Source organism: Accipiter gentilis, chromosome 17 (genome assembly GCF_929443795.1).
Source record: "Accipiter gentilis chromosome 17, bAccGen1.1, whole genome shotgun sequence".
NCBI classification, from domain to species: domain Eukaryota; kingdom Metazoa; phylum Chordata; class Aves; order Accipitriformes; family Accipitridae; genus Astur; species Astur gentilis.
In genome coordinates, this window is record NC_064896.1 from 17,510,025 (window position 1) to 17,533,127 (window position 23,103).

A 23,103-nucleotide genomic window follows, 5' to 3' on the forward strand; every position below is an offset into this window, starting at 1 on the left:
TACTAGGAGAGGAAGAAAACTTTGCGGTAAACTTCACGAGTCAAGTAACGTTTCATTTTGCTGTAGTTTTGAAAAAGGATATGTTGCAAATATTTTGATAAAGAAATTAAAATCTAATTATATAAAGGAGTTTGGTTTGATTAAGTAGAAAATTGTGAACCATAGGTATGGGAGTGTTAAGTTTGAAATGTAGTCATAGGAACTTTAGAAAATGTACTATGTGTAACTATAAGAATTCAAGTATTGTCTAAAATCAGTTAACCACAGAAACTTTGACAAAGATTTGTTGGTTTGTAGTGTTTTGTTTTAGGAAACTAAGGAAACCACTATGGACACTAGTTTGCTGTTTGGAAACCCCTTACTCTTCCCACCTCGATCTAATTATCGAGGATTCCAATCAGTAGAGTTAAGTGAGATTAACCAATGATTGTTTTAACATAAGAATATTAATAACATGGTGTGACTGAAGGACCAATTATTAGAAAGGTTAAATTTAAGAATAGACATAGTATGCATTTTTATGTAAACTAATATAGATGATGGTGAGAATTGTACTGCGTGGAATCACCTAAGAGAGGTCAAGAAGCGGACAAGTGAGGAAGACTATGGAAGACCACCAGAGGGCTTCTGAATACCACCAGAGACCTTCACTGCGCCTGCGTGAAGAGACATTTATATATGTTAATGATTTATCGGAAAGTTAATGATTATGTATAACATTTTCCAGAAATTTAGTGAATATGTATAACAGGTGTGTATTTAACCTGCACAGTTAGAGTAGCCAGGTGCACACAATAGGTGGAGCGATCCCCCGTGTGCCCAGCGCTGCAATAAAGGAGTGCCTGTTTCTTAACTTCTCATTGCTGTTAAGGAGTTTTACCCCGAGTTTCGGTAACAGATACACAATACCATTGGTAACGCTGCACCCTGCCACCAGCTGCCCTTCAGCTCACAGCAAAGTTTCCCCTTGAAAGGCTCACTATAGCTGGGTCTGTCCTTGCTCTGGTGACTGGCTACCCCCTGAAGTCTGACTGAAGTTCTGGAAACAGTCATGTTTATGTCAGTCAGGCTACCAGCAAAATTCACACAGTACAAAATGGCTGTCACCTCCTTTTGATCAGCTGTCCTCAAATGATGCCTATTCCACTTTCAGTGCCACAGACACAATAGAATCTAAAATCTTGCAGAGAATTACTTCATTCATTAAGCATCACCTTCCCCTTCATTGCAAGTCTTTTCCCTCTTTCTTAAATAGAGATTTGCTTTTGCTTAAAAACGTAAACCAAAAGGTATTCCCTCGCAAAATACCCACCTATGCTGAGGTACATGGCATTCTTTGAGAAAAAATACATTTCCATCCCTTGTCTTTCATTCTCGTGCTGACTATGCTTGAGCAGTCATAAAGATGATCTGTTCCCTCTCTCTGCCATTGATCCCAAGGAGATCAGGAGATTAGATATTTCCCATTAGTACATAGCAAATTTTGTATTTCTGAGGTATATCCTGATTTCTTTTTATTCAGCTTCCCCCTCTGCACCTAACAGACACCAGCTATAAAATAGGATCCACGTTTCACTTGGCAGCTTTGTCTAGATTATCCAACAATGCTTGAAAAAGCATTGACTTAATTTATAGCAGTAACTGCATAAAATAATTAGATTTATTACTCATTGTTTTAAAATAAATATATTCACCTATGTGTGCTTCAAAGTCATCACCTTCGAGTTTGGAATGACACAACTGTGGCACTATAAACAACAGTGCACTAGTGAGCAGCTGAAGCATCACCATTCTCTCTCTCAGAGATAATACTGGAAATCCCAAGCCAGGGAGTTAGTAGGTATTGCCTGTGCACAGGCTTGCTGCAGTCAAATGAGATGGTACGTCCCAGAACATAGTCTTGAACTAGGTAGGTTTGCCTTTACTCTCTTGGAAACCTCTTTTGGGCAAAGTTAGGGTCTCACAAACAAAAGCTTTTACCTGGTTTGGAGATAAAAAGTTCCTGGTGAGAGTTTTACTACTTGGAGTCTGCTAATAGAGATAGCTGAAGCGAGCAGTAATTTATACATACATCCATTATACGCATACACACAGAGCTATCAGCTAAACTGCACAAGAGCGGTGTGTGGCACCAGCATTCAACCTCATGACCTTCTGATACAGAGATCCGGGGTCTACCACTTCGGTTAAAAAAACCCTCCCATTCCTGCCAATATTAGCAAAGCTGCATCCTGTTTGCAATCCCCTGCAGAGGTGGACTGAATACTTGTAAGCGCATCTGATTCTATTCAGGAAAGGGCAATCATGTTATACTTCACAAAGCTCTGGAGCCCTCCTCATTTTCTTATTTATGTCATATTATCTAATTTATCCAACTAGCATTTCCCTTCTATTACGTTCCCTGCATAAAAGGGGCAAATACATTACAGATCCTGCTAGATTTCAAGATTGATACATTCAAGACAGAAAGAGACCTCTGCACATCTATAATTTTATCCTTTTTTTCCTCATTTTATGTATGATTATAATTTGGCATACAACATATTAGTAGATAACCTACAGATAACAAACTGTTGCAGATTGCTTCACCTTGTAGTGTTCAGTGAGGAATTTCAAAGGGAGATATTAGTTGAACATAAATAAAATGCGCCTGCTCGTGTTTTTGGTTTTGTTGGGGGGGGGTGGGGGGTGGGGGTAAACAGCTGTAACAGAACAAGTCTGACTGCTTATCCCACAGGTTCAACCCTGGCCAACACACCTATCTGAATCTCCGTAACTCTTCTGCAGAAAAGCCAGTTTGATTCAAGGGTGCTTAAGCCTGCCCTTTACTAGTCAGAACACCAGTGCTTCTGCTCCATTCCCCAAAACTTCAGTCTGACTTTCAGAGTTTCCTTGGTTGCTGAGACAATGAATAAAACTTAACGAATGGAAAAAGGTATTAATTCATCACTGGTTCAGCCCCATACAGGAGGTACTGCAAATTACAGAGGAATGCAACTAGTCTTAGCTGGCTGGTTCAAATACAAAGAGCAGAATCGGTCAGTAAGAAAGAGCAGGAAGAATAATTTTCTCTTATCCATATGCTTTCCTGACTAGGGCCAGCAGGGGATTTGCTGATAAAACACAGCTTTGTCATGTTTGTCAGACCTGAGGCTGTCATGGAAACATAACTGATGTGACAACCATTAATGAGGTACTGTCACAAGGGCAATCTGTCCAAGCCAACAAATTCGCTGCTCCTGTTCAGTAGTGGGCAGCAGTGAAACAGCCTAGCAGGCTCTCAACATCACCCCCGCTGCCACAAGTGTCCTGGACTGTTTTGGTTTGGGAACATCATGTGTCCACGTTACCAAAAAAATATTTTACACAATTCCAAGTCTACAATGATGGGTTGGTTGGTTGGTTTGCTTTTAAATCAGATTGTAAGCAAATGTTGAAATTATAAGTGTTATGCTGAGCCGGAAGTCTGGGGTTTGACTTTGCTCCTCTTCTGCCCACCTTGCGGGAAGCCAACCACTCATCCAGAAGAATAATTACCTTTTAACAAGGTTTTCCTTCCTCTTTCACAGATAATCAGCTGGCTTTTTTCTGCACTCTTCCTCCAACCTATTCCTAGCATGTCCCTTTTCTACTCTGACTCAGGAGTAGCCAACTGTTACCTCACTGCAAGCAACAGGTTTCTCCTTTTCTCATGACAAATCACTTTTTAATAATAAACATTTTAATACTTCCATAAGCCAGCATACCATTTGGCACCAATACATGCAGCAGGAGCTCATCCTTCTCAGAATCAGGGGCAGTTCACTTTGGCATCCTTCCTATCACTGAGAGGGGCACACGTGATGCCAGATATCAGAATACAATAAGCCCACGTGCATTGCTACTGTAGGCAAGGTCATACATCTCACCAACAATGCAACTGCCAAAATGACATTACACACCTGATACAGCTCTGCAAGAGGCTGAGGCACAAGAGAGCTTTACCTAATGCAGCCTGATTTTGCACATGGAAATTTTATTGAGGTGGAGAAAGAGGAATGTGGTGATTTGTTCAGAATTTCAGGACATCACACAGCCTGACCAGAGCAGCCATTGACCAACACCTGAAATCTCCAGATAAATGGCCACTTTGCAATCTGTCTGCCCTATCCAGAACACGAACTGCATAGATTTTCTAGAGAAATCATAGAAACTTTTAGCATAATTCCACTAGCTTCACCTTCCTCTTCCTGAGGATCTGACCATTTAGAACAGGTAAGTACACCCATGATATCAGAGCCGTCAGTGCCACAGGCACAGGAACTGCTCTGGGATCTGCTGACAAGGTGCTGCAGCTGATGACCTCAGGCTGCCTTTTGGATGTCCTGTTCTTCCAGATGGTCATAAATCCCCAGGAAGCATTCTGTGCTATTGTAGTACACAGCACTGAGCCATATTTACATTTGTTTTCTACTGTCCATGCATGTCAGCCAATAGTAAATAAAACACAGCAGGGACCTTAGCTCTTGATGTGTCTCAGCAGAAAACTGGATAATGTCTTCATAGGAGAGGAAAGCAGATCTTGATGCAAATGCCAGATTTGACAGTATATTATACTGTCCACTGAGTATGGCACAGAAGAGATTATAACCTGCTGATAGGGCCCCCTGTACAACCAGCTTGTATAGTGGCCCCCTCACCACTCACAAAGAGCTCCAAACATGTGGACATGAGCATTTCTAAATGCAATAAGGTTCAACTTCTGCCTTCACCCAACCTTTACATTGAACAAAACTCATTTCCAGGGACACTTCTGTTGAAAACATAACCTGGCTTCAACTGCTGGATAGAAAGTGAAAAAGCCTCACTCTCATTGCTACCTTTTCCCCTGTCTCCATGGGCCCTAAAGTGAGGAGGACGAGGGTGGAGGCAGCACATGGCAACAGGCAGGGTCTGTAAGGACTTCAGCTCTGCCTGTGTTTTGGGACCACCTCCTCCATGTCTTGACAGCAGCTCTGGCCTAGCTCAAGGGAACAGTGTACCTGCCCAGCTGACCACCCAATCACCCTCAAGGACACAAGCTCTCTGCACTGAAAAACACACAGTCTCTCCTGCCCACAGTGACTGGGGGGCAGTTTAGCCTTCTTGCCTCATGCCACTCTTTGCTCTCACCTTTTGGGACTCCCACCCCCCAGAGCATCCCAAGACGGGGCAGAGGGAACAGTCCCATGAAAGCAGGTGTCATTACAGCATCATGGCAGAGGCTCATTGCTTAGGAGACAGAAGACCTAAATGGACCATCTTACGCAGCTCCAGGGACAGGACTGGCTCTCCTTCTCCACTAAAGCCTCAGATCAGGAAAAGAGTTTTGTGCTTCAGCTGCTCAGGCTGGGAGCAGGCTCTTGCTTGCAAGTGGCACACAAGGGCAGCGCTTTCCACAGGAAACAAAAGGGGTGGCCAGACAGCTGCCTGTGCATGTCCCAGGGTGATACCACTCAACCTGCAACCTACTGTCATGTGTTGCTGCTAATAACAGAGCACTGAAAAAACAATGTTTGCTCTTAGGTCTTCATACATTCCCAAAAGCCAATCTGCTGCCCTGAGCAGGAGTGTAGCAGGGTCAGTACAACAGTGAAACCCAGTCTGATGCACAGCGGAGCAGTTCTAATCCAGAGCATCAGCTGATTACACAAAGCACATCCATTGTTCAAAAGTGGGGTTTTTTCACTCTTCTCTCTGAAACCAGCTTGACTCTTCTCCAAAAACCAACACCACAATGAGTCACTTGAAATTATTTTTTAGGCAGGTTTCTGAAGACTGAGTTGTGATATGTCCCCTTCCCTGCGACAATGTGCCAGGAAACCCCCAGGGAACTCTCCCAAGAACTGCTAGGGGATGAACGCAACAGGCTGAGCTGTTCAGCTTCTCACCTCCCCCAGCACGGGTTTGAACATGTTGACAGTAGAGTGGTATGAAGACGGTTTTGTCCCCTACAAATCTTTTGGATAAACAGGATTGTGCTCTACATCAGAGATTTTTCTTTGTAACTTTAGTCGATACTTTCTTGGCTTGCCACTTTTGACAACTCAGTCATAAAACAGCACTCTCTGGAATATGACATCCAAATTAATCAGTTGTCAGCTGTTCTCCTTTTAAAACTAATACTAGAAGGTCTGCATGGGCCTGTGAGAGACTGAAACATGGGAACGTGAATTGCGCAGCTACAAATGTTTCCATACTGCTGCAGCAATCAAATTGCTTTTTGCTCTTTACCAAGAAGGCATGAAATAGCATTGCAGGAAGCAGGTCTTCTGTCAAAGCTGTCCAACTGTCCTCAGCTTGTCCATAATGTGGTAAATGCTTAGTGATGCCTTTTAACTTTCAAGCATGCTTTAAAGAGGGGAGGGATGTTCTGGTCATAAACAAACAGGCTCAGCTGGACCAGGAGCACAGATAATTTGATGGCTTGTATCCTTTGGATGCCAGCTGCACAAGGGATGCCAAATTGTGTTCTTGCCATTGGCAGAAGTTTTAGCTTCTGATTCATCTCCTTGTCATCAAACTGCAATAGGATGGGAAAAAAAAAATGTTGAAGGGGGGAGCAATGCCTCTGACAGGATGGGGAAATGGGACTCCTTTGAACAGCCCTTTGCATACAACAGCTTGGCTCCACGTGGACAGAGAGGATTAATACATGGGGCTTGAACTCAGACTAAGAGCTGGCACTAGAGGAAAGCCAACTGTGCAACACTCCTCTAAATGCCTGGGGGACTCTGTTGTTGTCACATGAAACTGAGGAACAACTGGGAGGCTCTGTTCAAAAAGGACTCAGAGTGGAAGCACATTTGCAAAGCCTGATGAAGGAACAAGAGCAGCACCCGCCTCTTCCAGGTCTGCCAGCAGCTAGTACCATCAGGGGACTTTGCCTCTACCAGCAGTAGGTTCATTTTCAGCCTGAAAAATATTTTTTAAAGCCTCTCAGGCTTTTAAGACAAAAGAAGAAGTTTAAATCCCAGACCGGAAGCCTTAATTATAATGGATTTGTGTGAAAGTTGCCAGATCTCTCCCTGCTCTGTGATCAGAGCTGTGCCAAGAGTCTGCTTTGTGTCACTCTAGCAACTGTGTTAAGTTCAGCAAAATAAGTGGGTCAAAGATGCAAAGGCAGAACAGAGATAACTGATTAGCACTAATGATAGCCTGCACTGCAGAGCAGAATGACAGTGCAATCATTTCAAGGTTCTTGCTGTAATTAAAGGTAGCCACACTCGTATCCAGTGTGAACTGCTCAGAACAAATCCTTTTGCATGTCACATTTTACACCTTAGAAAGTCACTCAGTCACCATGACCAGAAAACAGCACATGAGAGGAAATGACTGTGAGAACTAGTTGTTCGTACTGCTGGAATTGAAATTAACTTGCAGAAAATGAGGAAAGATTTGAGCATCCCCTTGAGCAGCTCTTCTAAATATGCAGCACTGTTGTTTCCAATCAATTAATTCCATCTATTTTGAGCGTAAAGTTACAGATGGAGAATACTGATCTTGTATTCAAGAATTTAATGGTCCATCTGTCCACAACTGTAACACCAGGTGCTCTTGAAGATCACCTGATTTTCAAAGAAAACAGCAGAGACTGAGACAACTACACTGTTTTTCCAGTGTCTCACAGACTTTCCCTAAGAAGAAAAATCAAAGGGACTGGAGTTATTTAGAGAAGAGAGTAAGAGCAGAAACAAGTATTGAATGATACAGACAAAGTCAGCCCTAGGCTTCTAGATAGCCTCAGCTCATCCACAAAGTGGTGTATTTCCAAGTAATAAAGATAAATATGTCAACATAGCAATTAACCTGGATCTCACTGCAAGAGACAACAGGGAAATAAACACTGTCAACCTATGGATAGAGGGAGTATAAGCAGTTACACGAAAGATGATCTCATGCAAGATAAAACAAGCAATTAAAACATCGTAACGCAGAATATAAAAATTACTTATTAGATAGTCAAGGAGAGAGAACAACAACAAAAAATATTTCTTCCATGTCCTTTCACTTTCCTTCTAAGTGCAATGAGAAAGGACACAACTAATCCTATCCAAAAAAACATATTAATCTCTCTGGAAAACTCAGACTAACTGACTATCCACAGACAGAACGTGGGCATACAGCCACTGGCAGAAACATGGTGGACGCATGGGACCAATGAGGAGATTTATCAGGACAACAACATAAAGCAACTGCCTTCAAGATACAGAAATGAATCCACTTATAAAGCGACTACTACAGCAGGCTGCAAATTCTGGGCTACAGACCTGTCCACTGGAGCTGTGTTGAGCACGGGGCTGCTACTCCTGCACAGGTTGCTGCAAGAACTTCACATGCATTACTGGGTATAGCAGCAGACTTCTTGAATTGCTCACTCCCTTAATGGATGAAAAAAACAATGTGCCAATGCCTATGTGCTGCTGCTTACATTTATGCCCAACTATAGTAGGTCACCTATAAGGTATTTTGAGTGTAGTTATAAATATATTATGAGTTATTGATTTTTAATTATTATTACTTATTTCCTACTGGTAAGGTATATGTAGTATATAACATATGCAAACTTCATTTGGAACCATTCAGAATGCTAGGACATATGGAAGTTATATTAAAGGACTATGGGAATGATGCCTTGTATCACTTTTCAAAGTAACATGTAAATACTACAACACAGACCATTAAGGGAAATGCCACTCAGCCAGAAACACCGAGACAGAGAACTCACCAGGCTTCCCACTGCATCACAGGCACCACAGATAAATGCCAAAAAGCAACTGTTGCCTTTGGAATGCCCAATTTGCAACACCTTGCAGAGATCTCTCAGGAGTCTCAAGCTGACTAGCTGTAAAATGTAAGCACTTAAAAGCAGTGGTTCTGATTTTGAAAATCATAATTTTTGTCTCAGAAATTTCAGGGACTAATAGCATTTTCCCGCAAATGAGCCTTAAACTTGGGTAATCATCACAATGTTCCTTCTTAAGGAGGGGGATGGTTCGAATGAGCATGCCAGCTCCACAGATATTTCATTTCTAGTCAAGAATGGCACAAGGATTTCTTAACCAGGTTATTAATTGATATTCAGTAACAGCAGTAATTTATTTATAGAATCAAGCTGGTCAAAGCTGGTAGGCAAGAGGGCGACACAAAGTGTTAGACTGTGCTGATCAGCCCTCAGTTCACAGCTGACAGCTGTCAGTTCTGTATGCATGTTGTAGAAAGATTGCCTGCTCCAGGACAGCCTGCTTCTCCCTCATGAGTGTTCTGCTGGTGGATCACAGTGATAACAGTGTTTTCCCCCTAACCTCCTCCTGGAACTCCTCCCTGAATCACAGCCAATACTGCCCTTTAATCAAGGAACAATTTGCGCGCACACACACACACTCATAAACAACAGCCACTTGTGAAGAGGGGAGGTGGCATAGAAGGATCTGATTTCCATTCACTGCACTTTCCCCCTCTAGGACGATTTTAGGAGAAAGAGGAAATAAGCATTACCATTATCTCCAGTGTGTGTTACCAGCCACGCTGAAGCCAGTCAGCAGCGCCTGGCATTGTTTGGAGGAACATAAAAGACCTTCTGTTTGGAAAGTTCAAGAAAGAAAGTGAGAGCCTGTGGCCTGATCCTGCAGTCAAAAGACTGAAACAGAGACTGAGAAGTTCTCAAGCAGAGGCTGATCTGAAGTCCTTTGAAGTTGACGGGAAAACTCCCATGGACTCCAGCAAGCTTTGGATCATGCCTGAAACGCACAGAAGGGAGCAAAGCAGCGTAAAAGTAGAAACGAGCATCTGCTAGAGGGCATTTAAACAGCGTAGGGGTGACCTAATCTTTTCATCATGGTTATCAGTACAGTGTATTTTTGTGATGTTCGAGGAAGTAGCATTATATCCATTTTCTAAGAATTTTCATTAGGACACAGCAGTTGTACATTAATCATTAGGTATTTTTCTGTTTAAAATGCTATGCATGCTACCCTAATGTTGAGTGTTGAATACAGCAATTAGCAAACGTCTCTGAGGAAAGGGGGAAAAGAAGACCCTTTCAAATTCCTGAAATTACTTGTTTTCTCCTTTCTTCCCCCACTACCCTCTCCCAAAAAGGCTCGTTTAAAGCTACAAAAAACACAGTCCAGGACTGAAAACCTTATTAAGAACAATGCTGCCAGCATCATCTATTCATAAGCAGCAGTTTGAGACAGAGCCCAAACCAGAATAAACTCTTTAGCAGCACATTCTCTAAACAATTGCTGAAGGATCCCAAGTCTGTGGAGGTTCCAAATTCTCTCCTTAATTACGGTGCAATTAATTTCCTCATTAAAGATGAATATAGGAGCATCCAAGAAGAAAGAAATGTCTTCTGAATTCTGTAACACTTCCATAATTATTTTTTGCATATAGGAGTAATTGTTGCAGTGGTTTTAAAGTTTGGTGCTGTCTAGGTCCTAAATGACATTTTCTGGGAATTAATTTGTTAGAAACGTTTTCTTTTTAAACACTTCTTGCAGCCTTTGCACAAGATTCAACAAAGAGCCAAAGTATCTTTTTTTTCAAAAGATGTTTCCTCTTTCCCTGGCTAATAGAATCCAACTGTTGCCGCATGACATCATTCCCCAGAGCTAGGGAATCCAAGCTCGCTCAGACGCTCGGCTGGGAGTAAACACCATGGGGAAAAAAAACCCACCAAACTTTAAAATGGGAGGAAATAACATTAAAAAGGAGACTTTTGTTACCTGAAATTTGGAGCATCTCCCTTTCCACTCCATTCTCAGGTTTGTATTTCTCAGACAAAACTCTGTCTTATTATCTGAGGCAATCAGAAAACCAGTCGTTTAGCGTCTAATACCTGCTGTGCTTCCCACAACTCCTTCATATGACCTTTCGCAGCACTGATTCCAGCTAAAATGATTGCAGAGAACACAGACTGGCCAGGCCAGTTGTCATGGAGATTTCTCTCTCTCTCTCTCTCTCTCTTTTCATACGCACGCGCGCGCATACACACACACAGATTTAAACAATTCTGGGAGGCATCCACAAAACAGCATGCCTTTTCATCAGCTAAGTTTTCGAAGCATTCCACCCCTCCTCCAAGCCCTCCCTAGAGTCAGCCCAGGAAGCTGAGCTTTGGTCATGAATCAATTGTTGAAATTAGAGATACTGCCTTTTAAAAAAAGAAAATCACCACAGATATTGCACTGTTTTTCCCCCCAGGAAGGAAAACAGAGGTGTTTGCTTGCCAAAGCTTTGAACTACAAGTAAATGTATTGCATTCAAACCTGCGGGCTATTAGTCTTCACCTGACTTGTTATGAATTTGATATCTGAAAGCACTAAGGCTTTGTTGAAATACAATCATGCAGATTACAAGAAATGCTGCTGGCATGGTCTGACTGCTTACCTTGCTGTTCTCCCAGTACCCAGCCAGTGACTTAATTAGCACAGGTATTCATTGTGGTCATGCAGGACTTCCTGTATTCTTTCATGTTTCTGTAATTAAGAAGAAAAATGTGCAGGTCAGGAACATGCAACTCAAACAGAAAAAATCCCCCAGCTAAACAAGAAAAAACAGATACATTAGGAAATTCTCTCATACTTACTATAAGTTTGTGTGCCTCTTACCCAAACCTCACTATCTCCCAGTTAAAGGAGAAACCCACTTCAATGACATCTGCAAATACAAGAACTGATTAATTTACCATCTTTGCTGGCACCATGGTTGCAAAACAAACTTATCCCAAACATAAATAAAGACACATAACATTTTTTCCTTGACAAAAAAATTCTAAATTAATCCTCAGCCATGTCATATAGGAAAGCCTGGCCTGATAAATCAAAAGAACAGAAAATACTTTTTAAAAAAAGAAAGAAAAAGAACATTTAGGAAGGAAATTCAGTAAAAAGTATTTGCACTCAGAAGAACAGCACTGTGCCCAAAGTTTTTACACTTTGAGAAATAGCTTGAGACTTACTCTTTAGAGGATTTAATGTAGTCAGTCATTCAAAGTTTTAAAACTTCATAAAAGATACTAAAGGGACTGCATGACTGCTTTCTGCAATGAGAACTATAAGCAACAGTCCCTCTAGTGGGTGTAAAATTGCAAAGCTGACTATGCCATACTAAGTAAGAAATCAATTTCTTGTTTCTTTATCAACCAGTTCATTATGCTGCCATGATATTCCACCCCTGCATTAAAAAAATAAAATTAGTATCTGCATCTTTATATGTTATTTAGGGAGCTGAACACAAGAAAATGTGTATGGACATTACATAATCAACACAGCTAGGTTTATGCACGAGGAGATATAAAAGAGTTCCAACATATTACTCTTCTGGTTGTGTTTGTAACATGATAGCGAAGGTGGGATTAAAAAAAACCTAGACAGGAAGATGTCTTATGGGAACACCTGTCCCTCCATATAGCTATTACAAAATATAAATTACACTGCAACATATTATTGACTTTATTTCTGAAAACTCTATATTTTGTGAGTGACAGAACTCCCAGCAGATTGTACACTTAAACAACCTCTCTTTCTATCAAAAACACTACCCAAAGGCATACACGAGACATATTTTACAGTTACAAAAAACTACATGCAGACTATACACAGGTACATGAATATAAAGACAGCTACTTCAGCTCTTAAGAATCTAGAATATTCTAAAATGACATCACATGAAATAGTTTTTCTAGACATTAAAGCACCACATGCTAAGCTTTCAAGTCACACTAAGTTCCCCTAAAAATGTACCAGGGAGGCCCAGCAGAACCAGAGGAGCTAAATACAAAAAATTATGACATGTTTTTGTCTTGAAAATTTCCTTTTGGCATACGACTGAGTTAAACTGATCGCATGCTGCAAGTGGGCACAATTTCAGCAGTGTAACTGGCGAAAGAGGGATACGGGTACCTCCTCCCATGAAAGAAATGTTTTACCCACATCACTAAAAGGGGAATGCTCAAAAGACATGGAAGTAATAAAACAAACAAACAAACAAACAAACAACAAAAAACACCCAACAACCTAGGAATCGACCAATCGAGAGGTGAAATGGCTGATCAGTCTCAAATTTTCTATAGACCCCATTACTGTAGCATGGGAGTATATAACAACCATCTGCATCACATCCCACTCGAGTTTATCACAAGGCTCTGTAGCACTTCATTAGGTGACCACATCTGCATATATGGCAAGGATGTCAGGGGAGCATGCAAGCTAGCATTTATAAACAATTGAAAATGCTCATTGAATTACATATACACTCAGTTACAGTTTAAAGTTCCAAACAAAACATACTAAGTCATTAAAATATATTATGCATGCCCAAATATGTAGGTACAAAGCACAGTAGTAAAACTACAGCCCACACTTTGGTCTTGGGCAGGTGACTACCACAGAAGACCCCAGACAAGCACATTTCTATTCTAAGCCTCATGAATATAGTCCTAATCAATTCCTTGCCAAAAAAGTGAAATATTTTGCTCCGATAGGCCCCAGTGAAACAAGAACCATTCCCACCTTTTACTTTTTTCTCACTTGGCTTTTCTATGAGCACATCAACACCTCAGAACAAAATTTAGGATCAGGACAGAGTTTGGGATCATAAACAGAAGACATGATGAACAGCTGATATTACATTAATTACGGTGTCATGGCTACACTGCGATCAAAAAGCATTAAAATATGTATCCTCATCCCCTGCAGGAGACAGACAATCCATTACTCACACCTGGCTGATGTTTAGTTTCTTATTTCTGATACACTTCCCATTTCTGACTGGTTGAACACACTCCTTCCTATGCCCTGCTGTCACAAGTGCAGGAGGCAGAAGCCACGTGACGCACGCAGGAGCAGACTTGCACTGAAAAAGATGAGTGTGCAGTGTGAGTCGTCACTGGGGCATACCTGGCATCTCTGCCCTTGAGACTGGAAAGGGAAATCTGAGCCACTCTCTCCACAAGCTGCATGGTCTGAGATTCTTTACTGAACGCTTTCCAAGTCAAGCGGCCATCAGCAGTAGCAGCAGAGGAAACAAAAATCAGATCTGCTCCTAAATGACTCAGGAAATTTTATCATTTTCAGTAGGTGAAAACACAACATCAACTCTGAGATTTAGAAAGACAAAACAAGAGATGAGCTACAGACTAAGCTGCCCACAACAACCACAAATCTCTGGTAGGTGTAAACAGAGATTAATTACTGCACCAGCTTCAGTGACATTTTCCTTGGCATTTTTAAAATAAAATTAAGTTCCACATAAAAATAGTCTTGTAAAATTATTTATGACTTTTTCCCCTCCTCAAAAAACTTTCTGCCCTTCAGAAGGGCTTCTGCCCCTTTCCCATAGAAGATGACTAGCTTATTTCTCTTCCTCTCACGTCATCTCTACACCACAGTTACTGACCACCTTTCCAGTGACGTCAATGGATATATACCTGTTTGAACTTCGATAAAATTAAGACTCAACAGCAAAAAGTGAAGCTTGAGTACCCTGTCCCAGTATGTTTTTAACCCAGTACCACAGGAAGGCAAGTGCCTGCAGCTCCTGCTGACCTCACTGGGAGAGGCAGAGAGCTAGGCAGAAGTACCTCCTCATCACCAGGCAGTGACTTGCAGAGGTATGGAAATAAGGGAAAAGGCCCCAGCCAGCTCATAATATAAAGCGTGCATGCACTACAAAAACTGTGCTCTTTGCACTTTATTTAGAGGCCCAGCACTCAATAATTTTGCATAGGAAATTCTGTGACTGCCAGGTGGGACAAGATGATGACATCCAGGACAGCAGCCACCATACTCTTTGAAGCAGTCCCACAACACCATTGAGTTCTTTGAATTAATAGTCCACAGCACTGGCCTTTATTGTCAACACTCCAACACAACGGCATAAGAGCACAGCAATAAAGCAAGTGCCACAAGATAACACCTCTGATCGCAAAAGCATCATTCTACTGAAGTGAATAAAACCTTCACTGACTTCAGTGGCACATTAATTTCACTTTTGCCTCACTGCATCATGTTTTGCTAGGATTGTTGTATCATAGTAAGTAGTGCAAAAGTATACCGTAGCCCTGCAAACAATAGCAAAGGAGTTGACCCAACATATGAGCCCCCCTGATTGCAATGGGACTGCACAGATGTAGGTCTAAGATTAGTAACCTATGATCTTGTTTTCTTCCCCCATTTCAGCATCAGTTCCATTACCCATAGTATTTCCTCAACTCTCTTTTCTAGGAGTTGAATTAAAAATTTCCATGACCTCTTTAATGGCCCAACAAGGATCATGTTTGAAGCACTGTACTGATTTAACTAACCCAGAAAAAAAAAAAAGTATGTGTCTGTATATATATACACACACACACACACACACACTCACACATACTGTATGTGTGTAGGAAATGAATAATCATAGCTGTGCACTCTTTGAGAGGTTGCCAATCCCTTTACAGCTCTATATCCCATTTCAGTTTGATCTCATTCTGCAGATGAAAGCCTGCCATACTTGGGTCTGACCCTGGTGTCTCAACTGGGTGCAAGACAGCAATTTGCAAAAGCTGCTAAGTGATTCAGAGAAATGAAGAGGGTATCTGTACCTGGGCAGTCATGACAAGAAGCTGACACACATTCAAATCCTGTGCAAACACTCAATTAGAAACAGAGTGGCTTAACTTTGTGGCTATTATTGGTTTAGGCCCTGATTCAGCAAAGCACTTAAACATTGACTTCAAAAGAACTTTAAAATATGCCAAATGTGCTACAATATTTTACGAAAGTGGTGCTTTAGTAAAGTTGTATATTTCAGAAAAGAGAGACAGACAGAGGTTTGATTTGGCAATTAAAGCTTTAAGACACTGTTTGGTGATATACCAGGACAAGCTCCCCATGCTAAACCTACTACTAAGGTTGAAAATCTGCTGAGCAATAAGCTGAATAATTCCTTAATAAAACAACTTTAAACCTGAACAGTGTGGAATTAACTCATGTAAATGCCTGCTTTGAAAATTATCCATACCTATAGTCTGATTCATGACAGGAGACACATATTACAGCTCAGGCTGCTAGGAAAGTGGTGTAAAGCCACGCAAGCCATACAAACTGGCTCTGGGCCCAGGCAGCCAATTCAGCCAGCCCTAAACATCCCAGTGCTGCAAACTGTGTCAGATGGCACCAGGCCAAGGCACAAGCCAAGCCACAGGGATAACCAAAAGGTGGGAACCTCATGTAAATAAGTCCTTCTGCTCCTTAACTCTCCGGAGCCAGCCCTGTCTGCAACCCATCTGCACCCCAGCCAACACCCTTCCTGTGGGTGGCTGTGCTGTATCCCAGGCATGCCTGAAAAGCAAAGAGAGGAAGTTGTAGGACCAAAATTGATGGAAGGGGGAAGCCCCCGAGGGGGGACTATTTGTCCTGTCTGGACAAAACAAGAAAATTTAGCCTTTTATGGGTGTTAGTCTCTTCCTATACCTTTTTTTACTGCATATATCCCCATCAAGAGTGGCTTTATGTCCCAAGAAGTGGGGCATAAGACAAGCAGGCTTCCTCTGGAAACTAGCCATATCAGGAGAGATGTCAATGAGTTGTTTGAAATTCCACAAGAATTCTGATTTGACCCTACATGAATGCGAGGTATCTCAATTTGTCTTAGTTCACTACTGGGTTTAAGTAAAAGCCAAAGGACAAGTTTCTGTTGCCCTCGTTCACAGTACACATCCTGCGACACAAGATGCTACACATGGGACTAGAAGGCAATTTAAAAAACAGATCCCCTCACACCTGGAATTGCAATGCAAGCAGGACGCACAAGAATATAACTCTGAGAGGACTAAACCTTGTGTGCATCTGAGCAAGTGCTGCAAAGCTTTGACTTAATGGGAACAGAGGGGCAGAACACTTCTCAAAGCACATAAATTATGGGAATACAGATACTTTAAGCCAAATACTCACCTGAAGAGGCAATTTTCATATTGTTGTTAAGGTAGCCCTTCCTGTACTCGCATTCAGGTAGAGGGACAAAGAAGATGCTGTTGGGAACCATCTCTATTGTTACATTGGCTGTACAGAGCCAATAAAGGGAAGAGGGTCTCAGCAAAGCAATGGACACGAGGACAGGTATATTCAATAATGCAGTGCTGGTTTCTGAAGAATATGGATGGAGCCTAAGGCTGAGCATCCAATACAATACCACCTTGTTTACATGAGAAAAATCACAACCAATAGCACTGTGCACTCTTTGAACTTATAAATAAATAAATAAATAGATTAATAATGACAACATGTTTTGTGATTCCTTTTGATCCTCAACTATGAAAGTTCACAGGAAGTTTATGCAACCCCCTCTGACTGGATAGATCTTATCTTCTGAAGACTATTAGCCAAGAGACTCTAAGAAGGAAGTGTCAACCCCATGTTCCTTTGCACAAAAAGCAATGACTTATCTGTGTGCTGACTTCTGCAGTTGGCTTCCTTTATTTTAGTCATGACTTGAACCTCCAAGTTGGCCTGAAGACCCTGTGAACTGCTGCTAACAAGCTGGGGGGATGCCTGTGAGCCCTGCTTAGCATCTCTGGGGAGGAAGGGTACTGCAAGCACCAGCCCAGCACTAGTCCCATCACCTACACCCCATAGAAATCAAAGCCAGCAACAGCATGTGTTTTCTTAGGCATATAACAAGTTTGTCTTTCATATTGTGATCATCATCACAGCAGGCAGATTTTTCAAGCCACAGACAACAAAGCCATTTTCTTCTCTATTTTGGATAGATCAGATAAACAAAGTATTGTTTTGAATATGCACACCTCCTTTCATTCCTTCATTCATGGTCCTCAAATGTGCTTTACAAAGCTGAGTAAATATCACTTCTGTGTGGCTGCTTGGAAAAGAGGAGTTAAGTGGCTTTGTGCACGAGGCTGCACAGTGGTCCCTCAGAAACACTGTGTGAATGACTAGGTTCTGAGCACCAGGCTCTGCTGCCTCCCCTGAGATCACAGTTAGGACCTGGAAGGCTGTTGGGGTCAGCTGAACTCCAAGGGATATCAGAACTTTTTTCCTTCCTGGAAAACAATCTGGGTATAGGAAACAGCTGAAAATAAGCTTTCCTTCTGGTGCCATGGAGGAAATTAAAGTCAGTGACAGTGGACTGACTAGGACAAACTTGTGCAAAACAAAAGAAATCCAAAACCAGACCATGCAGACAGTTCAAAAACACTTTGTGAAATTTGTGTTAGTTTTTCAGTACCTCAGTTCTTCCTGGGTTTAGCAGTGGAGTGTGGTACAAAGATGCCCAAATCAGCCGCAACCATCATAACTCCAGAACTGGAAGCAGCACAGCCCCAACAGGACAAGGCAGTGCTCGAACTAGTGCAGCTGTATTTTTGGGGGGAAGGAGGTCATGCCTCCACACAGTGCCCCACTGCTCTGTAGAGCCATGCAGACCTCCTGGAGTCAGCTCCAGGGCTCTCTGTGCAAAGTTCCATTGTGCTGCAGAGACATCCCCTGAGCAACATACTGCAGACCACAGAGGAAGCCAGTCTCAGTGCTGAGAATTCAGCTCCCAGTGCCTGAGCTCCAGATGAATGCCTTAAAAGCAAGGTCATTCCTCCTCCTTCGATTCTGTGCGCTCTTCCAAACAGAGCTTGGGGAAGCCTCTGAAAACAGCCCCACATCCAAGGCAGGACTCTCCAAACGCCCCCTTTTAGGCTGCTGGGGAATCACACACCTACCTGTCTCCTCTTCACCACTAACAGTAGAAGCTATTATTTAAGAAGAAAAAAAAAAGTACACATTCTGCTTTACTCTTATCAAAACAGATGGCTCATAGATAAGATTTTGCCTCTTGCCATGAAAAAGCATTATTCTTCTTTTAATGAAGTATTTCCCATTTTAGAGTCAAAAGAAAAGCAAGAATCAACATTTTTTTTTACATCAAACTGAAAAGGGTGGAACTTGGGAAAGTACCAGTGCTCTTCTTCCAAGTCTGGGAAAACTATACAGCTTATATAGGCCAGGACACTGTTAGAGATATTTTTTCTTTAAAACACTGGACAAGGTCCATGTAGTCACATGATGTTTCCCATTGCTATGTACATTGCTTTAAGGGGATGGACAACTCTCTCTCTGGAACCGCTGCTGCTGCTTGCTGTTCATACCATGAAAATGGTGAAATCCCACAACACAGGCTGAATGTTAGCCATTTAGTGCACAAAGACCACACACTAGAAAGTTTGCAAAAGACCTTGCTGCCAGTGAAAAAGTGCTAGCAAAAGCTCTGCTAAAAGTCTTGATTTCTCACTAACCCCTAACCTGGCCTGCCACAGCACAAGCACTGAACGCTGCACCAACATCTCCATCTAAACGCCACAGTAGGACCAGATTTCTAAAGGCACTGGCCATTCCCAGTTAATCACACAGAGTTACAGGGAGATTTAGACATATAACTTACGGCTGTTACCCTTGCAGTTGGGTGTGTGTATGTTCAGTGCAAACACAAGTTAGCGCCTACAATGCTGGAAGCAACTTATGGAAAGTCTGAACTATAAGATTCAAATCATTAGGAGCATGCATCACAACTTGCTTTGGGGAAAATTCCCCATTCAAGAACAGACATGCTGATTACCACTCCAGTTTTCTGATTTCCTGACGTGTGAAAGTCCCATCAGTAAACTTGAGAGCTCCGTGCTTACTGAAAGCATAAAGCAACACTCAGTTTGCCAGAAAAAGCTGAAAGGGGTTTTTTCTGTGTGTGGGTTTTGTTTTTTTTTTTTTAATGCATATGGCTAAGATTGAAACCCTCTACTGTGCTTCCTGCACAGTGTGGAGGGACCTAACAAGGAGTCAGAAGAATAAAATGTTGTTCTTGATTTTGACACCATCCAGTTATATGACCTTTCTTCACCTAGTAACACAATACCTGTTTGGCTTTCTGAAGCTCTGAGAAATCAGAAGCAAACTATTGGAATGATGCAGTAAATTGCAGTCTCACCAGAAACTTCAAGTAAAATATCTCTTTGATCATGTTATACAATTCTGTACATTAATCAACCTCCAAGGCTGTTTCCAGTTTCTTAACCTGCTTCACATCTATGCATTTTTTATACTCCCTCCAGCCTGAAAAAAAAAGCCAAACATGAACAGGGTTTCTTCATCATCCCTACCACTGGAATAAGAAACTTCCTCACAATTCACACAGGCCCAGAGTACAACAAACACAAATGCAGTCCTGAGGCAGTGAAAGATTAGAGCCTGATTTTTCCTGCCTGTGTATGACAATGTCAGAACTTCGCACAATTTTTCTTAGACATTTTGTATCTTGTCACAAACTAAAATATTAGACACTTGCACTGCAAGATTAAAAAAAAATAAATTAAAAAAAAACCCAACAGACACAACTATGTTGTGGGCCATTTTTTAAATCCCCTCCATCCAGCTGCTTTCAAAATAAACTGCACTGCACCTGTCTTGCAAGAACCTCCACAATGGTTAAAAATTCCATACGAAGTCTCGTGTTTTATCACTAGATTAATCTCTAGGTTACCAGGGTGTGATCTGGAGCAAATCTTAGCAATCCTAATACCTCACCTTCTCTCGAGTGGCTCCCAAGTGTAATTCACATGGCTTGCGAACCAACTGTAAGATAAATCAGGAGCTTGCAACCCCAGTTCCTTGACACCCAAGACACTTATGGAAAGCCAGCAGACCAGCACAATATAAAATAAGACATTTGGAAAACACAGTGCCATTTTACATCCATTTGGAATGGCACTTCGATACTTTAGGAAATATAACCCTCCCCTGCAATTCAGCATGAGTCAAGGTAACTGGAACACTTTCTGCCTTGGTTTCCTTATCTCTAAAGAGTTGATAATAACTGAATCTATAAGAAATACTGTTAGAATAAATTTATTAAACTACATAAGTTGGCCACAGACTGCTGGAAGGAACACATTACTGTATTAAGAAAGTGGCTGACTCTACGTCTTTTAATTTAAGCAGATTCCCACTACTAAACCCATTTAGGAGACTGTATTAATATAATCCTCAGAAACATTTTCACTATACAGTTTTAAAATCACAAGCTGGGCTAGGGAATGGCAAGGAAATGCCATGCACTGTCATGCACACACAGAGAATGAGAGTCAACTGCTTGAACACTGTATCCTGGATAAAAGAGCAAGCCCATTAACAGGAGAAGGTGATAAAAAACCCCATATGCAGCACGGAGCACCTCTGAAAGCCAAAACAACAACAAGTATTTGAGGTGGAGAGTGGAGCAGACCACTATGACTCATAGGCTATAAGTCTAGTCAGTGAAAAATCTGGCAGAAGTGTAGTGTTTGACTATGTCTGTACATTCCCAAGAGATTTATAGCTGCTTATTAAATCATCTATTCCTGTTAAAACCAAAGAAACTGTATAAGTTTCACTGGATTTTTACATCTGCTAGAAAGACCCATTAACCATTAATACAGAGTAGTTTTTCTACTGGGTGAGCCATTCAAAAGATTCTGAGACATTACTTGTGACAGGAAGTAAAATGTACACAAGGGACAGGCTGCAGGCAGATCCGAAACCTGCTGCATCAGGATGGGTCTCCCTTACTCCCTTCTCTGGTCTCCCTGGCTAATCTTCAAAACCAGATGGTTCTTTTGAGTGTCAAATAGTTTCTGCAGGGGAAAGGGAAAGGGAAAGGGAAAGAAACAAGTACTTTCTACAGAAGAAAGTTCTGTTGAGGAAATAGTCACGTCTTCAAGAAAATGACTACGGTGGCTTGAGACAGGGTTTGCGGCACATGTTCATGGAGTGTGGTGAAACACAGGCACACGCTGGTGCCAGAGAAGCTGTCAAACTGTGAGGAGTGGGCAGTGGTATTGGCCAATTAACTTCCTTCACACAAAAATTGCTAATCTCAGGAGCTGGAGGGAAAACGCCACTGCCCTACAGTTTCATCTCAAAACCCAAGGGAAGAGGAAAAGGAGCTGTGCACAGCTCTGCTCCACACATGAACACTGCTGCTTGAGCGCTGGTTAGTTCGCTGAAGAGGGAGAGAGAAGCATGGGTAGGGCTGTCATTTCAATCCACCCTGTTCAGCTAAGCAAGTTATTTTGTAATCTCAGAATACTCCTCAGAGCATCTCCTCCCCTACCTTTCACACACATTATCCACTGACAAAAACCTCCACAAAGAAAGAATTTTCCTTCTCCCATCTTCCCTCAGTCTTTCTTTTTTGTTCTTTTTTCACCCTTGGGCACATCCACAGTTTAGCTCTCTGAGATAGCCATCTCTCAATGGTAATGTACAAAGATGTTATTAAATAGAAGCCATTTGCTGAGGCATACATGGGCTGAATGTCCTGAATTCCCAGAAGGTAGGAAAGTTTTACACATTTTAAATTAACCCCTTAAAAATAAACAAAAATCCAGGCACATTTGCCAAACATCTGAGAATGCAGAAATACTGTATCCATGGCTACTTCATTGCTGACACTGGAATAGAGACAGAAAAACACAGAAAAGGCCCTTCTGGGTCAGACCAGCAGTGCCTGTAGCTCAATACTCTGCCTTCAGAGGCAGCGAAAGGCAATGCTAGTCAGGGCAAGCCCAGGAACCTAGCTGCTTTCTGGCCATTTTTCTTTGTCTGTCTGAGACTGCAGGCTGTGGGTGAGCAAAGCTGAGAAGAAGTAAGATTTACAAAATTTTGCTAACCGTGCATTTGTTACTCTTGCTGTACCAATGAAATCCTATTAAGTCTGTGAAGTGAAACATGACAGAAAGCCATGTCTGAACTGCCATACTTAGCTGAAAAGTCAGCAGTTTGAGAGCACAATAATAAAATCAAGACCCACATCAGCTCACACACGCAGAATGCCCAAAGCCTACAAGCGAGGGAGCCGAGCACCACCACGTCCGTGAATGCAGCTGTGGCAGATTTGCCAGCACACACTGGATAGGGGGGGCACAAGAAAGGGTGGGTTGTTCAGCACATTTCTCTTTCATGTTTTTGAATTGCTGCCTTGTAAAAGTTAATTTGGTAAAAAACATGACAAGATAATGGTAGGTCCTGCTGAATCCGCACAGCTATGCTAGGCCAAACTGAT

The 23,103-nt window shown here is 41.9% G+C and overlaps 1 protein-coding gene across 2 annotated transcripts in view; it reads right to left on the reverse strand.

Annotated features, from left to right (window-relative positions):
• Positions 1-23,103, reverse strand: part of DENND2B (DENN domain containing 2B) — a 182,382-nt gene that overhangs the window by 130,335 nt on the left and 28,944 nt on the right. For both annotated transcript variants that reach the window (XM_049821332.1, XM_049821334.1), the window contains exon 2: positions 11,413-11,501. The gene's annotated coding sequence lies outside the window, so the exon portion shown is untranslated. The remainder of the gene's footprint in view (positions 1-11,412; positions 11,502-23,103) is intronic.